Source organism: Elgaria multicarinata, chromosome 10, assembly GCF_023053635.1.
Source record: "Elgaria multicarinata webbii isolate HBS135686 ecotype San Diego chromosome 10, rElgMul1.1.pri, whole genome shotgun sequence".
In the NCBI taxonomy this organism is placed as follows: domain Eukaryota; kingdom Metazoa; phylum Chordata; class Lepidosauria; order Squamata; family Anguidae; genus Elgaria; species Elgaria multicarinata.
The window spans coordinates 560889-576167 of record NC_086180.1 but is presented as its reverse complement, the minus strand read 5'-3'; positions in this window follow the sequence as shown (position 1 = coordinate 576167).

The window sequence follows — 15279 nt, the reverse complement described above, 5'->3', positions numbered from 1 at the left end:
CGGCACCCAGGCCCAGCCACGGTGGCTGCAGTAGCTGAAGAACCACCTAACTTTCCCACCCACCCACCCCACGCACACATGCTTTCTATGGGGCCCTCCTGGCTTCCGGCTGTCCTTCCCCCGACAGATGCTCTGCCTGAGGCATGCGTAAACTCACATGTTGCCAGAGGTTTACTGAAAGAGCAGCACACACGCAGCTGCCCTTTTAGGGAGTCCTTTGCACCCCAGCTGGGCTGTGAAGTAGAAATCCCACAGTTGCAGCTCCTCAGTCGGATGCTCCTGGGCTGTGGGAGGGGACCTGGCAGCTGCTGCTGCCGCTTCTATTGCATGTACCCTGCTGTTCCCACCCCCAATTTCATGGAGCTCTGTTTCAGGTATCCATGGATTTCCGTTCCCAGGGCCGGAATTCCAGGCAGCTGGGGGAATGCGCGCATCCCAGGGGCCTTCGAAGCTGCCAGGGCTCTTCTTTCCCCTGGGAGCAGAATTCCTGGCATTCTTTGGGGAGGCTGGCCCAGCTGGTGGTGCGGGCCCACATCCTGGGCACCTCAGGGCAGTGGAGCAATAGCTCTGTGGGGGCACCTTTATTATTATTATTATTATTATTATTATTATTATTTATTTATTTATATAGCACCATCAATGTACATGGTGCTGTACAGAGTAAAACAGTAAATAGCAAGACCCTGCCGCATAGGCTTACAATCTAATAAAATCATAGTAAAACAATAAGGAGGGGAAGAGAATGCAAACAGGTACAGGGAAGGGTAAGCAGGCACAGGGTAGGGAAAAACTAACAGTAGAAAGTAACAGTAGAAGTCTGCACAACATCAAGTTTTAAAAGCTTTAGGAAAAAGAAAAGTTTTTAGTTGAGCTTTAAAAGCTGTGGTTGAACTTGTAGTTCTCAAATGTTCTGGAAGAGCGTTCCAGGCGTAAGGGGCAGCAGACGAAAATGGACGAAGCCGAGCAAGGGAAGTAGAGGCCCTTGGGCAGGCGAGAAACATGGCATCAGAGGAGCGAAGAGCACGAGCGGGGCAATAGTGTGAGATGAGAGAGGAGAGATAGGAAGGAGCTAGACCGTGAAAAGCTTTGAAGGTTAACAGGAGAAGTTTATATTGGATTCTGAAGTGAATTGGAAGCCAATGAAGAGATTTCAGAAGCGGAGTAACATGGTCGGAGCGGCGAGCTAAGAAGATGATCTTTGCGGCAGAGTGGTGAACAGAAACCAACGGACTGATGTGAGAAGAAGGAAGGCCAGAGAGAAGAAGGTTGCAGTAGTCCAACCGTGAAATAACCAGTGCATGAACAAGCGTCTTGGCAGAAGAGACAGACAAAAATGATCGAATCCTGGCAATATTATACAGGAAAAATCGACAAGATTTAGCTACTGCCTCAATATGAGGAATAAAGGAGAGCGAGGAGTCGAAGATAAAGCCAAGGCTACGAGCTTCCTTGACCGGAGTAAGCGTAACATTATTGACAGTAAGAGAGAATGAGAGATGAGGAGAAGGTTTAGGAGGAAAAACAAGCAATTCAGTCTTTGCCATGTTAAGCTTCAAGCGACGATGAAGCAGCCAAGCTGAGATATCTGAAAGACATGCCGAGATACGATCGTGAACATCAGGAGAAAGTTCCGGAGATGACAGATATAGTTGTGTATCATCGGCGTACAGATGATATTGGAGACCATGAGATTGAATAAGCTTGCCCAAGGGCAACATGTATAAGGAAAACAACAACGGGCCAAGCACCGAGCCTTGCGGAACCCCTACTGAAAGGGGAAAGGAGGAAGACGAGCTGCCATTAGTCAACACGCTGAAAGAGCGACCCGCTAGATAGGAGGCAAACTAGTTATAGACAGAGCCACAAAATCCAAGGTCATGAAGGGAATCTAAGAGAAGATCATGATCAACCGTGTCAAAGGCTGCAGTTAGATCAAGGAGAATAAGAACGGAATAATGGCCTTTAGACTTGGCAGTAAGGAGATCATTGGTGATCTTAGTAAGGGCTGTTTCGGTGGAATGCAGAGGACGGAATCCAGATTGAAATGGATCCAAAGCAGACTTACTAGAAAGAAAGTCAAGACAGCGAGAGTAGACCGCACGCTCCAGGATCTTTGAAACAAAGGGCAACAAAGAGACAGGTCGGTAGTTAGACAGAGATAGCCTATCAAGAGTAGGTTTCTTGAGAATGGGAGAGACTAGCATGTTTAAAAGCAGAAGGAAATGAACCAGAGGACAGAGAAAGATTAATAATATGAAGCAAGGAAGGGAGGATAGCAGGAATAAGATTAATAAAGACGCGAGAAGGAATCGGATCACGAGAACAAGTGGAAGGCTTCGAAGAGCGCAGTATTGTAGACAGTTCATCCGCAGAGACCGAAGGAAACGCAGAGAAATTTGCAGGAGGAACTGACAGATGAGGAACAGGAACTGGAAGAGGAGCAGAGCTGGCCAGATCAGAGCGGATAGTTTGGATTTTAGCATTGAAAAAAGAGGCAAAGTTATTAGCAGACAGAGAGGCGGGGAGAGATGGCGGATTAGGCTTCAGAAGAGAATTGAAGGACGCAAAGAGCCGCTGAGGATGCCTAGCATTTGACTGGATCAGCGTTGAGTAGTACTGCTGTTTGGCCAGTGAGATGGCAGAAGAGAAAGAGGAGAGTACAAATTTGTAATCTTCTTCTTCTTATTATTTATATAGCACCATCAGTGTACATGGTGCTGTACAGAGTAAAACAGTAAATAGCAAGACTCTGCCGCATAGGCTTACAATCTAATAAAATCCTAGTAAAACAATAAGGAGGGGAAGAGAATGCAAACAGGCACAGGGTAGGGTAAGCAGGCACAGGGTAGGGTAAAACTAACAGTATAAACAGTATACTCCTGGGGGTGGGAGAAGTAGGGTGTGTGTGTGGCATCTCTGGGTGTCCTTCCTGCTGCAGAGCAAGTCCCAAAGAATCTTTATCCTCTGGAAGCAGCATTTCCTTGGTGCAAGTTTATTTTTTGTTTTTGGTTGGGAAGGGCTTTTCTAAAGAAAGCCCTTCTTTTCTCTAATAGCTTCCTTGACATAGAGGACACATCCGAGCTGAGCTTTTATTATTGGAGTTTTGAGTAACTCAAGCGTTCCAGAGAGATCTTATTTTCTTGAGTTGTTCTTTTCAATTTCCTATTTACCACTCCCTGCATTTTGGAAGAAAAACAATAATCCTATTTTGAAATAAAACGAATTAGCAGATAATTTAATTCTGCTGATAAGAATTCACATTGCTGTGATTAGTAGTTACATTATTTCTTGTTGCTGTAAGTGCCAGTTTGTGCTACGCTGGTGGGGCTATTTATTTTGGTCTTACCCGCGGGGACATATTATGGCTACTGTGTTTTGCTCAATCTCCACTGTTTAAGCTGGGTCATCCCTGTAGCAACCGGTACTCCGGAGTTTGAGCCCTCTTCTGTGTTGCTGTGGGGACTCAGGCTCTGCTTCAGACAGGTCCAGAGAAGGCCGGAGCTTTGGCTATTCTTCCCGAGGAGGAGGAGGAGACGCTGCAGGCACAAGTGGGGCATGGCAAGGGTGGGTGGGGAGCGGGCAGAGGCGAAGAAGGGGCCGAAATCCTTCAGTTGGGGTTGGGTTTTGAGGAGGGACTCCTGTCTGCAGCAGGGGCTTTGAAGGGCAGGATGAGGCCCTGTTCCAAGGCGCCCCTCCCTGCCTCCCTCTGCCAGCAGGGGGAGAGCTCGCCTCGCAGAGAGCCCGGCGCTTCTGGCCTGCTTTCCTTCTGTCGCTGGTGGGTGCCCGTAGCCTTTGCCCCCATCAAGCTGCTGTGGGCGAGTGTAGAGGCAGCGTCAGGCGTCTTCTTCCTAAAGGAAGTGCACTCTGCATGTGCTCAGAAGCCAAAGGTTTGTGTGTCTCCACCCCCCTCTAAAAAAGTGAGCGCCTTGCCCGCTGCTGCTGCTGCTCTTGACACGCCCGCTTCCCAGTCTTGACAGCCGCTCCAGGCGGGATGGGAAAGACCGGCCCCTCTGGCGGAAGGGAGACGGGGAAGTGGCTGCCGGCGGTTGGGGCCCGCAGAGCACCAAAGAACTACGTTCCCCAGCATGCATTGCAGCCCGGTCTCTACCTTGCACTCTGGGGATGTAGTCCCGACGGGCAGCCTCAGTGGGAAAAGCAGGAGGGCGCGGTGGCAGCGTCAGCCAGAATGGGAGTCGGCCTTGCCGAGGGTGGGGGCTTTCCTTGGCACCTGCAAAGGGGCGGCGGTCTCTGTTGCCTCCCCCTCCCCGGCATCCTTGTCCGGCTTGAGGCGGCCGTCGGAGCGTTGCCGGTCGCCGGCCCGGGTGCGCCTGCCTTTCGGGCGGTGGCGGCGGCTTCCGAAATCCGGGCAGGGGTCCTGCGCGGCGGCGACTGTCTCGGGGCCTTCTCGGTCTTCCCGTCTGCTTGCGCTGGATCAGCAACAGAACCCTCCAGGCGTTTTCCAAACGCTAAAGCAGCGCTTCCCTCTCGGCGCCCCCGCGCCGCTCAGACGCCCGCCCGCTTCGCGTCTGTGCCTTACCTCGCTCGGGGTCTGGGCGGGCCGCGCGGAAGGCTGCCAGGAGAGGGCGGCGGCGAAGCAGGAAGACGCCCGCCCGCCCGCCCGCCCCGGGGAAGAAGCGGCATCGGCGGGAGGAGGGCGTCGCGGGTCCTCTGGCAGGGCGGAGGGGTGCCCTCCTCGCCCGCCCGCCCCGTCCATCTTCGTCTGGTGCCTGGTTCGCGCGCGGAGGGAGGAAGGACCTCGAGGGCTGCCTCCCCGACCCTCCCCCCCGGCGGCCCTTCCGCCCGCAGTTCCCCAGGTGAGGGGCAGGGGGCTGTCGCTCCCCCCCCCCGCCGCCGCCCCTTGTCGTCTGTCAGGCCATCAAGGAGAATTTGATTAATATGGAAATGGCTGCTGGGGGGGGGGGCGGCGGAGGGGGAGACGGGGAGCGGGAGAGAAAGAGTAATTAATCACCAGTTAAAGGAAATTATTACCAACAGCGGAGGGTGTCAGGAAACAGCAACGGAGCTAATCAACCGGAAAATTGGACAGGGGGGCGCGAACAGAGCCCCCCCACCCCCCGGGACAGACTTGACAAGAAGCAGGCGCCGACTGCTTAGGGCGGGCGCGAGGAGCAGAGGCGCCCCGAGTCGGGCGGACCCGAGGCTCGGAGCGGGCAGAAGGCCCCTGCCCAGAGCGCGCCGCCGCCGCCGCCGCTGCCTCGCCCAGCCCGGCCGCTGGAGGGGAGCCTCCTCTTCCTCGAGGAAGAGCGCTGCTGGCCCCGGAGGCTGGCGCAGCGGCCTTGCAGTTGGTGCAGGGCGCTCCTGCGCGGAAGTGGGCGGCGGCAGCGGGGGGCAGCTCTCCTGGGACCCCGCGCGGCTCCTGGCGGCTGAATTCTGGTCCCCCGGCTCGAGCTTGGCACCGCCCCCAACGCGCTCGTGAACCTTGAGCGGCGCGGGAGCCCCCCTGTCCAGCCGGCCTTGGGCGGCGGAGAACAGTCGAGCCTCGAGCCCCCTCCGGCTCCGCTGCTGCAGAGCGCCCGGGGCGGGAGAGGCGCGTCTTGGGAGCGAGGCCGCAGCAGGGCCCACGCTTCCAAGGGGGCAGCTGTCCCGCCTCGCTGCCCCCCATCCCGTCTCCAGTCCGGAGCCAGCCAGATGCTTCTGCGAAAAGCCAGCTGGCGGTCTCCCTCCCCGTCCTTGCTTGGTAACTAAACGTGGCCGGTGCTGGCTTCTTGCAAGGCCCTGCGAGGAGAGGGTCGGGGGGGGGGGGCGGCCGTTGTTGTTGTTATCACATTCATGTCCCGTCTTTTTACCACTTGCCCGGAACCACCCAAGGCGGCTGACATGGACCTCCTCCTCCTCCTCCCCATTTTATCCTCACAACAACCCTGTGAGGTAGGTTAGGCTGAAAGTCAGTAGTGATTGATGCACAGTCCCCCAGAGAGCTTCATGGCGGAGTGGAGGCCGGAACCGGGGTCTCCCGAGTTCTAGCCCGGCGCTCTCGCCCCTGCCTTCGGGCCAGTCTGCTCTCCAGACTTCGGAACAGGCTGCTGGTTCCGGAGGTCCGCTGCAGTGCGAGCGCGGTGGGCCTTTCGTCGGCTTGTCGGTTACTGGCGTCCGTTGTTCTTCTGGGTGTTCCTGCTGTAGCTGCGTTTGCCCTTTCTCCCTCTCGCAGGGCGAGCGTTGCCACCGCCTCTGGGACCCCCGCGATCGGGGTGGGGTGGGGTGGGGTAAGCAATACGCCGCTGGAAGGCGGCATGGAGCGAGGAGAGGGAAGGATGGCGCGGCCTGGGCGGGGGCGGCGCGCTAGATCGGGCGGTGCAGGGCAGCGCTTGTGCCTCGCCCGTCCTCGCCACGGAGGGGCGCCTTGTGTGTGTGGGGGGAGGGGTGAATCGCCGATGGCCAGCTCAAGAGGGGGGGTGTCTACGGCCTGACACACGCAGCGCCCCCGCCCCCGCCCCCGCCGACGTGCCCGCCGGGCCTGGCGCTGGATCTGAGGTTGCACCGCGAGGGGTGGGTGCCGGGTGCCGGCTTCCCGTCAGCTGGAAGCTGCGCAGGGCTCCTGGCCGCTTCCGACGGACGATTAGTGTCTCCCTGGGGCGGCGGGAGGCAGGGCCACAGGAAAACGGGGGCGGCCTACATCAAAGAGCGCGCCTCTCGGGGACGCCTTGCTGGGGGAGGGGGGGGACTCAAGCGCCCGAATCCGTGCGGGAGCGCAGCGGCTTGACGCACGGCGGGTGGGGGCGGGGGCCGGGCCGGCGGCGGCGGGCCGGGCCTGTCTGTCGGCCCCTGCGCCGGTCCAGCTGTTGGCTCCCATTAGCCGGATGGAACCAGGAGCCCCGACGGCGGCAGATAGGAGGGTGCGTGGGCGCCTTCTGCTCGCTCCGATGAGGAAGGCGGAAGGGGGGCGTCGCCTTATCGCGGGAGGGGGCGAGGGCAGGCGGCTCGTTTCCGTGCTGGAAGGAGGCGGCGCGGGAGGGCCAGATCCCCTGAGGGCCACGGGGCTCCGGGATGGAGCGGCGACCGCGGCTTCCCCCGCGCTATTCCTCCTGCTGCAGGGAGCTCAGCTGCCCCCCCCCCCACCGCCTTTCCTCACGCCCCGTCAGGGACTGGGCTTGGCTGTCCCCCAAGGGAGGCGGAGCGGGGCCGGCGAGGAGGCGTCCAGCGGGGCTCAGTCCAGGGGCGCCTCTGCGGAAGGCGAGACCGGGTGGGGCCGGCAAGAGGCTCCTTCGGGCATCGCAGGAGCGCTGCTGGGCCAGACCCAGGGTCCGCCTCGGTGCTGTACAGCTTCTCTGGCAGGGGGCCGCCCAGCCTCCGCCAAAGGAAAACCCACCACCTCCTCCTGAGGCTCTTTTAATTCAGAAAAGCACGAGTCACGCCAACAACCGCCTCAGTTTACACAGACCAGAACCCTAAGAAGACAACAATGGAGGTTAATATGCTTTTTTTAAAACTTCACAATCCTTCTGGATCCTCCCAGAGTGCAGGACACAGAATCATGGGCTCAAGTGACAGGAAGCCAGATTCCGGTTGGACATCAGGAAAAACTTCCTGCCTGTTAGAGCAGTACGACAATGGAACCAGTGACCTAGGGAGGTGGTGGGCTCTCCCACACCAGAGGCCTTCAAGCGTCTGTCAGGGATGCTTTAGGGTGGATTCCTGCATTGAGCAGGGGTTGGACTCAATGGCCTTATAAGGCCTCTTCCAACTCTACTATTCTATGATTCTATAAGTATTTAAATAAACACTACCTTTTTTTAAAAAAAACAAAAACAAAAACAAAACCCAACCAAAAATACTTCAGAAGTACAACAGTTTGAGATACTAGCAAAGCTGTGATAAGGGGCCAGATAATAGCCAAAGGCTCCCAGTTTAAGAAAGTTTGAAAAAAACACCAAGGCATGATTTAATTCAACAACAACCTAAACTAGAGAAAGAACATTAAAAAAAAACCTCACAAATTACTTCAACAGAAATTAAAATTAGAACTTACAAATACTTTTTAAGGAATTATTTTTGAAAGACAAAAAGAATGGGGAAACAAAGCTGTTAAACTACTGGCATATCAGTTGAGTAGAAGGACCAAATTTCACCAATAAAAGGAGATGAAAGAATAGCAATCCTAACACTCCCTCCCCCGTGAAATTTCTCAAGACTTTCTAAACATTAATCAAATTTCTATAGACCTAGAAAATCAGAAAGGAAAAATACAGTAAAGTACTTATCAGAAATCAAAATCCCTAAGTTGTCAAATGAAGATCACTTGGCTTTAGAAGAATCAGGATGGGAAATTGGCCTTTCCTTTGTCATCTGTTATCAAAGTGCTCAATTCCTACTTTGGCTTGGTCATCTCCAAAAAGGTTCCCCCTGGAAAAAGTGAAGTACAAGCTGAAGGGGCAGGATTGCAGTTTGAGGTCAAGGAACACCTAATTTCTTTGAACGGGTCCGGAGCTAGCGGAAGAACTCTCAGAACCATTGACTATTAACTTTGTGAAATCATGTAAGATGGTTGAGGTGCCAGAGAACTGGAGGAGGGGTAATGTTGGCCCTAGCTTCAAAAAAAGGCAAAAATGAAGAACCTGGGAACTATAGACCAGTCAGTCTGACATCCGTCCTTGGGAATTTTTTGGAAAAGATCAACATTTAGTGACTTCATACAGACACATCACTTCTAAAAGTTGATTATAATAAATGTTGATCATTAATAAAGATTGATCATTTTTACCAGCATTTTAGTAAAGTATTGTACTAAGATTTTACATAAGCATATTAATCGCCAGGTGTGCTGTCTCCCTGGAGCACAGATTAGAGATGTGACTGAAGGGTTACCGAAACTCATAAAGTCCACGGACACATAGCCCTTTCTTATCATCCATGTGGGAACAAATGATGTCGCCAAGCAGAGCTACGAAGAAATCATTTCAGACTTTGAAGCTCTGGGAAGGAAACTGAAGAACTTTGGGGCCCAGGTAGTTTTCTCATCCATCCTCCCGGTTCTTGGAAGAGGGTTAGAAAGGGAAAGAAAAATACTCCGGATGAAGGACTGGCTAGTGCCGTCGTGAGAGTTTTAGATTCTGGGACCACGGGCTACGCTACTTGGAACATGGATTGCTGGCAAGGGATGGGTTGCACCTCACAAGGGCTGGAAAGAATGTGCTTGGCCACAGCGTGAAGAACTTGATCAGGAGGGCTTTAAACTGAATCTTACGGGGGTGGGAGACGTAAACCTCAAGGCAACAATGGATGAAGGCCAATACAGGGAACAGCTCCAATAGTGCCCCAAAATAGTGTCTGCAACAATGTAGGAACAAAGCCAGACTATAAAACACATGGTCTTCGATGTCTATATACTAATGCCCAGAGCATGGGAAACAAACAGAATGAACTTGAACTCTTATTACATGAAGGCAAATACGACTTGATAGGTATAACTGAAACTTGGTGGGATGACTCCCATGACGGGAATATAGCAATTGAAGGATATAACTTGTTCAAAAAGAACAGAAGAAATAGAAAGGGAGGTGGAGTTGCACTATATGTTAAAAATACCTATCCCTGTACAGAAATACAGGCGGATCAGACTGGGAGCCCCATCGAGAGCATCTGGATTAAAATAAATGGGGCTAGGAATAAAAAGAATATGATCATCGGAGTCTACTACCGACCACCCAATCAAGGAGAAGACGAGGACGAAACTTTTGAGAAACAAATTGCCAGTGTTTCAAGGAAGTGTGATGTAGTAGTGATGGGGGACTTCAATTACCCTGATATCTGTTGGGAGACCAATACTGCCAAAAGCGGCCCTTCCAAGAAATTCCTGACATGTATGGGTGATAACTTTCTCTTACAGAAAGTGGAGGAAGGAACTAGAGGATCGGCAATCTTTGACTTGTTATTGACCAATAGGGATGACTTAGTGGATAAAGTGGCAGTTACAGGAACTCTGGGGGAAAGTGACCACCTCATACTTGAATTCTTGATTATGAAGGAGACAAACGTTGAGTGTAGCCATACGCATACTCTGGATGTTAGGAAAGCTGATTTTAATAAACTCAGAATTATGATAAGTAAGGTCCCGTGGCAAATGAGCCTAATGAGAAAAGGAGTGCAGGATGGGTGGGAGTATTTAAAAAAGGAAATTTTAAAGGCACAGTTACAAACAATTCCAACAGGGAGAAAAGATAGAAGACAACATTGGAAACCAATGTGGCTCCACAAAAAGCTTAGAGATGACCTGAAAACAAAAAGGGATACATATAGGAAGTGGAAGGAAGGCCAGGCTACAAAAGAAGAGTACAGACAAGTGGCGCAGAAGTGCTGAAATGGCATCAGGAAGGCTAAAGCTCAGAATGAGCTGAGATTAGTGAGGGATGCTAAAAGCAATAAAAAGGCTTTCTTCAGATATGTGAGTAGTAAAAGACAGAGGAAAGAAATGGTGGTTCAACTGCTTAATGAGGATAGTAGATTGATAACAGATGACAAAGAAAAGGCTGAAGTGCTTGCTCAATTCCTACTTTGCCTCAGGCTTCTCCCAAAAGTGGGTCTATGACCCTCCTGGAAAAAGTGAAGCAGAAGTTGAGGGGGCAGGATTACAGTTTGAGATTGATAAACAAATGGTCAAAGAACACCTAATTTCCTTGAATGAGTTCAAATCTCCATGGCCTGATGAACTGCATCCTAGCGTAATGAAGGAGCTAGCGGAAGAACTCTCAGAACCTTTGTCTATTATCTTTGCAAAATCATGGAAGACGGGTGAGGTGCCGGACGACTGGAGGAGGGCTAATGTTGTCCCTAATGTTTGCCCAAAAAGGGCAAAAAGGAGGAACCTGTTAACTACAGACCAGTCATTCTGACATCCGTCCCTGGGAAAATTCTGGAGCAGATTATAAAGAAGTCAGTCTGTAAACACCTTGAAATCAATGTGGTGATAACTAGAAGCCAACATGGATTTGTCAAGAACAAGTCCTGTCGGACAAATTTGATCTCACTTTTTTGATAGGATAACCTCCCTTGTGGACTGTGGGAATGCTGTGGACATCATATATCTTGACTTCAGCAAAGCTTTTGACAAAGTACCACATGCCATTCTGATTAACAAACTAGCTAAAAGTGGGCTATATGGAACAACTATTAGGTGGATTCACAGTTGGCTACAGAATCAGACTCAAAGAGTACTTATCAATGGAACCTTCTCAAACTGGGGAGAGGCAACGAGTGGGGTGCCGCAGGGTTCAGTCCTGGGCCCAGTGCTCTTCAACATTTTTATTAATGATTTGGACGAGGAGGTGCAGGGAACGCTGATCAAATTTGCAGATGACACCAAATTGGGTGGGATAGCTAATACCCTGGAAGACAGAAACAAACTTCAAAGTGATCTTGATAGGCTGGAGTGCTGGGCTGAAAACAACAGAATGAAATTTAATAGGGATAAATGTCAAGTTCTACATTTAGGAAATAGAAACCAAATTCACAGTTACAAGATGGGGGATACTTGGCTCAGCAATACTACAAATGAGAAGGATCTTGGAATTGTTGTGGACTGCAGGCTGAATATGAGCCAACAGTGTGATATGGCTGCAAGAAAGGCAAATGCTATTTTGGGCTGCATTAATAGAAGTATAGCTTCCAAACCATGTGAGGTACTAGTTCCTCTCTATTAGGTCCTGGTTAGGCCTCATCTGGAGTATTGCGTCTAGTTCTGGGCTCTGACTACTAGAGCAGTACAACAATGGAACCAATAACCTAGGGAGGTTGTGGGCTCTCCCACACTAGAGGCATTCAAGAGGCAGCTGGACAAGCATCTGTCAGGGATGCTTTGAGGTGGATTCCTGCATTGAGCAGGGGGTTGGACTCGATGGCCTTGTAGGCCCCTTCCAACTCTGCTATTCTATGATTCTATGATAATCATGATCAGACTCATCTTATAGGCCCCTTCCAACTCTACTATTCTATGATTCTATGAATAGAAGTATAGCTTCCAAATCACGTGACGTACTGCTTCCTCTCTATTCGGCCCTGGTTAGGTCTCATCTGGAGTATTGCGTCCAGTTCTGGGCTCCACAATTCAAGAAGGATGCAGACAAGCTGGAGCGTGTTCAGAGGAGGGCAACCAGGATGATCAGGGTTCTGGAAACAAAGCCCTTGAAGAGAGACTGAAAGAACTGGGCATGTTTAGCCTGGAGAAGAGAAGATTGAGGGGAGACATGATAGCACTCTTCAAATACTTGAAAGGTTGTCACACAGAGGAGGGCAAGGATCTTTTCTCGATCCTCTCAGAGAGCAGGACACGGAATAACGGGCTGAAGTTACAGGAAGCAAGATTCCGGCTGGACATCAGGAAAAACTTCCTGACTGTTAGAGCAGTATGACAATAGAATCAGTTACTTAGGGAGGTTGTGGGCTCTCCCACACTGGAGGCATTCAAGAGGCAGCTGGACAGCCATCTGTCAGGTATGCTTTAGGGTGGATTCCTGCATTGGGGGGGGGGGGTTTGGACTCGATGGCCTTATAGGCCCCTTCCAACTCTACTATTCTATGATTCTAAATCAACAAGAAGAATGGGGGATAATGCAAATAAAGTTCTATGTATTTTGGATCATGCAGTCAGTTTAAATTAAGAGTTTATTATTTTTAGACACCAAAAAAGCTTTTGACAACACTGAATGGCTCCCTTTAAAAGCTTTTAATTTTAGCCTAATTTTTAGAAGATGGATATATGCAATCTATTCAAATTCTAAAGCCAGGATCTTTGCAAATGGACTAATTTCAACTGGAATAAATGTATAAATAGCTACTTTTATCTACACAGGCTCTAATGGGCATATCATATGACAATTATTATTTTATTATGACAAGATTGAATTTGACAGCAGTTATTGCCTTTATGTCTTGCTTGTGAGTTTTCTGAAGGCACTGGGCTAGTCACGTTGGGAAACAGGGACGCTGGACTACGTGCCCCCCTTCCCCCCCACACCGTGGCCTGATCCAGCTTCAGGGCTCTGCTGATGGGATTCTGCTGGGTCACATGCTCACATTGGATGAGCTGGAGGTCGAGTGGGCCTTACTCACATAAGCAGAATCAAAACAAACTTTAAAACAATGAAAAGCAGCCAGCCAGCAGCAGAATCTCCCTCCCACTTCAATGACTTGGGGTAATAAAAGAAGTTTTACCTGCCACTAAAGCAAAGGTGTTGAACTTCAGGATTCAGGGCCAAATCTGGCCAACCTGTGTAATGGAATATGCACTGTAGTGGGTAGAATTGATAAGAATTTATTGCATCTTGTAAGTGTGACTAGTTCAGTACATGTGTGTGTTGTGAGAACTATGAGTAATGGAACATGTTTTTCGAACTGGAGGGTTGCTGCCCCAATGGGTAGGTCAAGTGCTGGAATCAGCACCTCTGTCTGGGTATTGCTGGCATCAGTGGCAGATCTGGTTACGTTGAGAAAAATGGGAATGGTGGTATGACCAGGTCCGAAACTAAGGATGAGGTCATCAGCATCGTGGGGGTTATAAAAGGCCAGGGTTTAATTAGTTTCGGAGAGAGACCCTGGGAGAACAAGAACCCGACCATATGTGCTTAGGCTGGCCTTGCCTTCCATTTAGGTAAATCTGATATTGACTGTTGGATTGAGAGGAACCGAGGTTTTACTACGTTAACAATGCGCTGCTCTTGCCGCTGCCTCCATTGCACTTCTAGTGATTATGACTTGTGTGTATTTAGGGACGTTGGTGATCTGCCTCATCTTAGCGGAAGCTTGTTATTCCCTTAGACTGTTTGAGCAATAAAGACACATCCTTTAATGCTGTGTTTGTGTTGTCTTGCTGGAGAGAAGTTTCAGGGACCACGACCCCTGATAGCTTAATTCTTGAAGCCCAAAACACTTGGTAAAGATTTTCAAATCTCCCTCTGTCCCTTAAAACCATTGTGTTCTCTCTTGATCTTTGCATCTAAAGTTGTTCCCTACGCTGATCCAGAGGCAGAGGTGGGAAATAAATAAATAATTGTTATTATTATTATTATTATTATTATTATTATTGATCTGGTGAATCTCAGTGACACCAGTTCATGTTTGGGAAACTTGGATGGAGTGATAAGCAGTTACTCGTCTCACCTGGCTCCTCATTCTGGCCCTCCGAGGTCCCCCCAAAGCCCCACCCCCCAGCCTTGGCCCCACTCCTTGCCCCCAACTGCTAGTCAATTGGTGGTTTCCTGACTTTTGCCTGCTCCACCCCTGCCTCCATTCTTAGAGTCCAAAAAGCCTCTCCAAACGCAGTAAGAGTTTTAAGTTAAAGCAGGTTGTTGTTTTGCCCACCCCCCCTTTGCCTTCGACCCTTCCCACCTCTGGAATGTGGCCCCCTGAGATTGGATTTGGTCCTCAGGATAAGAGGTTCAGCACCCTTGCTCTAAAGGGGGGGGCATTGGTGGAAGGTCGAGCAGAGCTCCTGGGGAGCATTCCGCAGTGCTGGGGGTGGGCTGAGAAGCCCCCTGTTCCTTGTGGACCTGCCACCTTGCATCCATCAAAGACAGGAGGGGACCTGAGCTGGGTCAAGGCCTGACCCCATCGGCACCACCGCATGCCCAGGGCCCCTCCTGTTCCTGGCTCTGGAAGGAGGGGCTGGCTGGGCTGGTACGTGTTGCCTTCTTGCTGCAGGTGGGGTGGCGCAGGGGGTGGGGTGGGCTGTCTCTGCCAGACCCCCCCCCCTCGCAGCTTCCTCCACTCCATCTGAGCTTCCTGCATTCTCTGCCCTCAGTGACTCTGTCTGGCAAGGGGGTGGGGGCGCGAAATGTCAGCAGAGTGCGCCTGCGCGCTCCTGTGTGTGTGTCTCATAACTGTCAAATTAAAAGCGATTCCCTGCAGGGAGACTCAAAGGCACTTTCAGGGGTAAATTTCATTTCTGCTGATGTCTTCGCTGCTGTGGAACAAAGAAGAAAGGGAGGCATATGTTGATGTCTCTCACCTCTCCGCCCGCCCTCCCCCGCCCTCGTACCCGCCTCCATCATAGGCCTGACTTCCCGCAGGCTCCCGGCATGACCCCCGGCCCCTGCTCTGCGCCCCCTTTCTCCTCCTGCCCACCCAGCCTGCAACGCCCCTCCCCCGGCTCTTTGGGTGCCCTTGCTTGGGTCTCCCCCACGAATGCTGGTGCAACTGGGTCCAGCCCTACACCCCCCACCGCTCTCCCAGTCCCCCCACCCCGTTGTGGGCGTCACGTTTCTCAGGGACGACGACCCCGATGAAGGGGCCCCTTGCTCAGCCACCCGCTTATAGGGCCTGGGCGAAGGG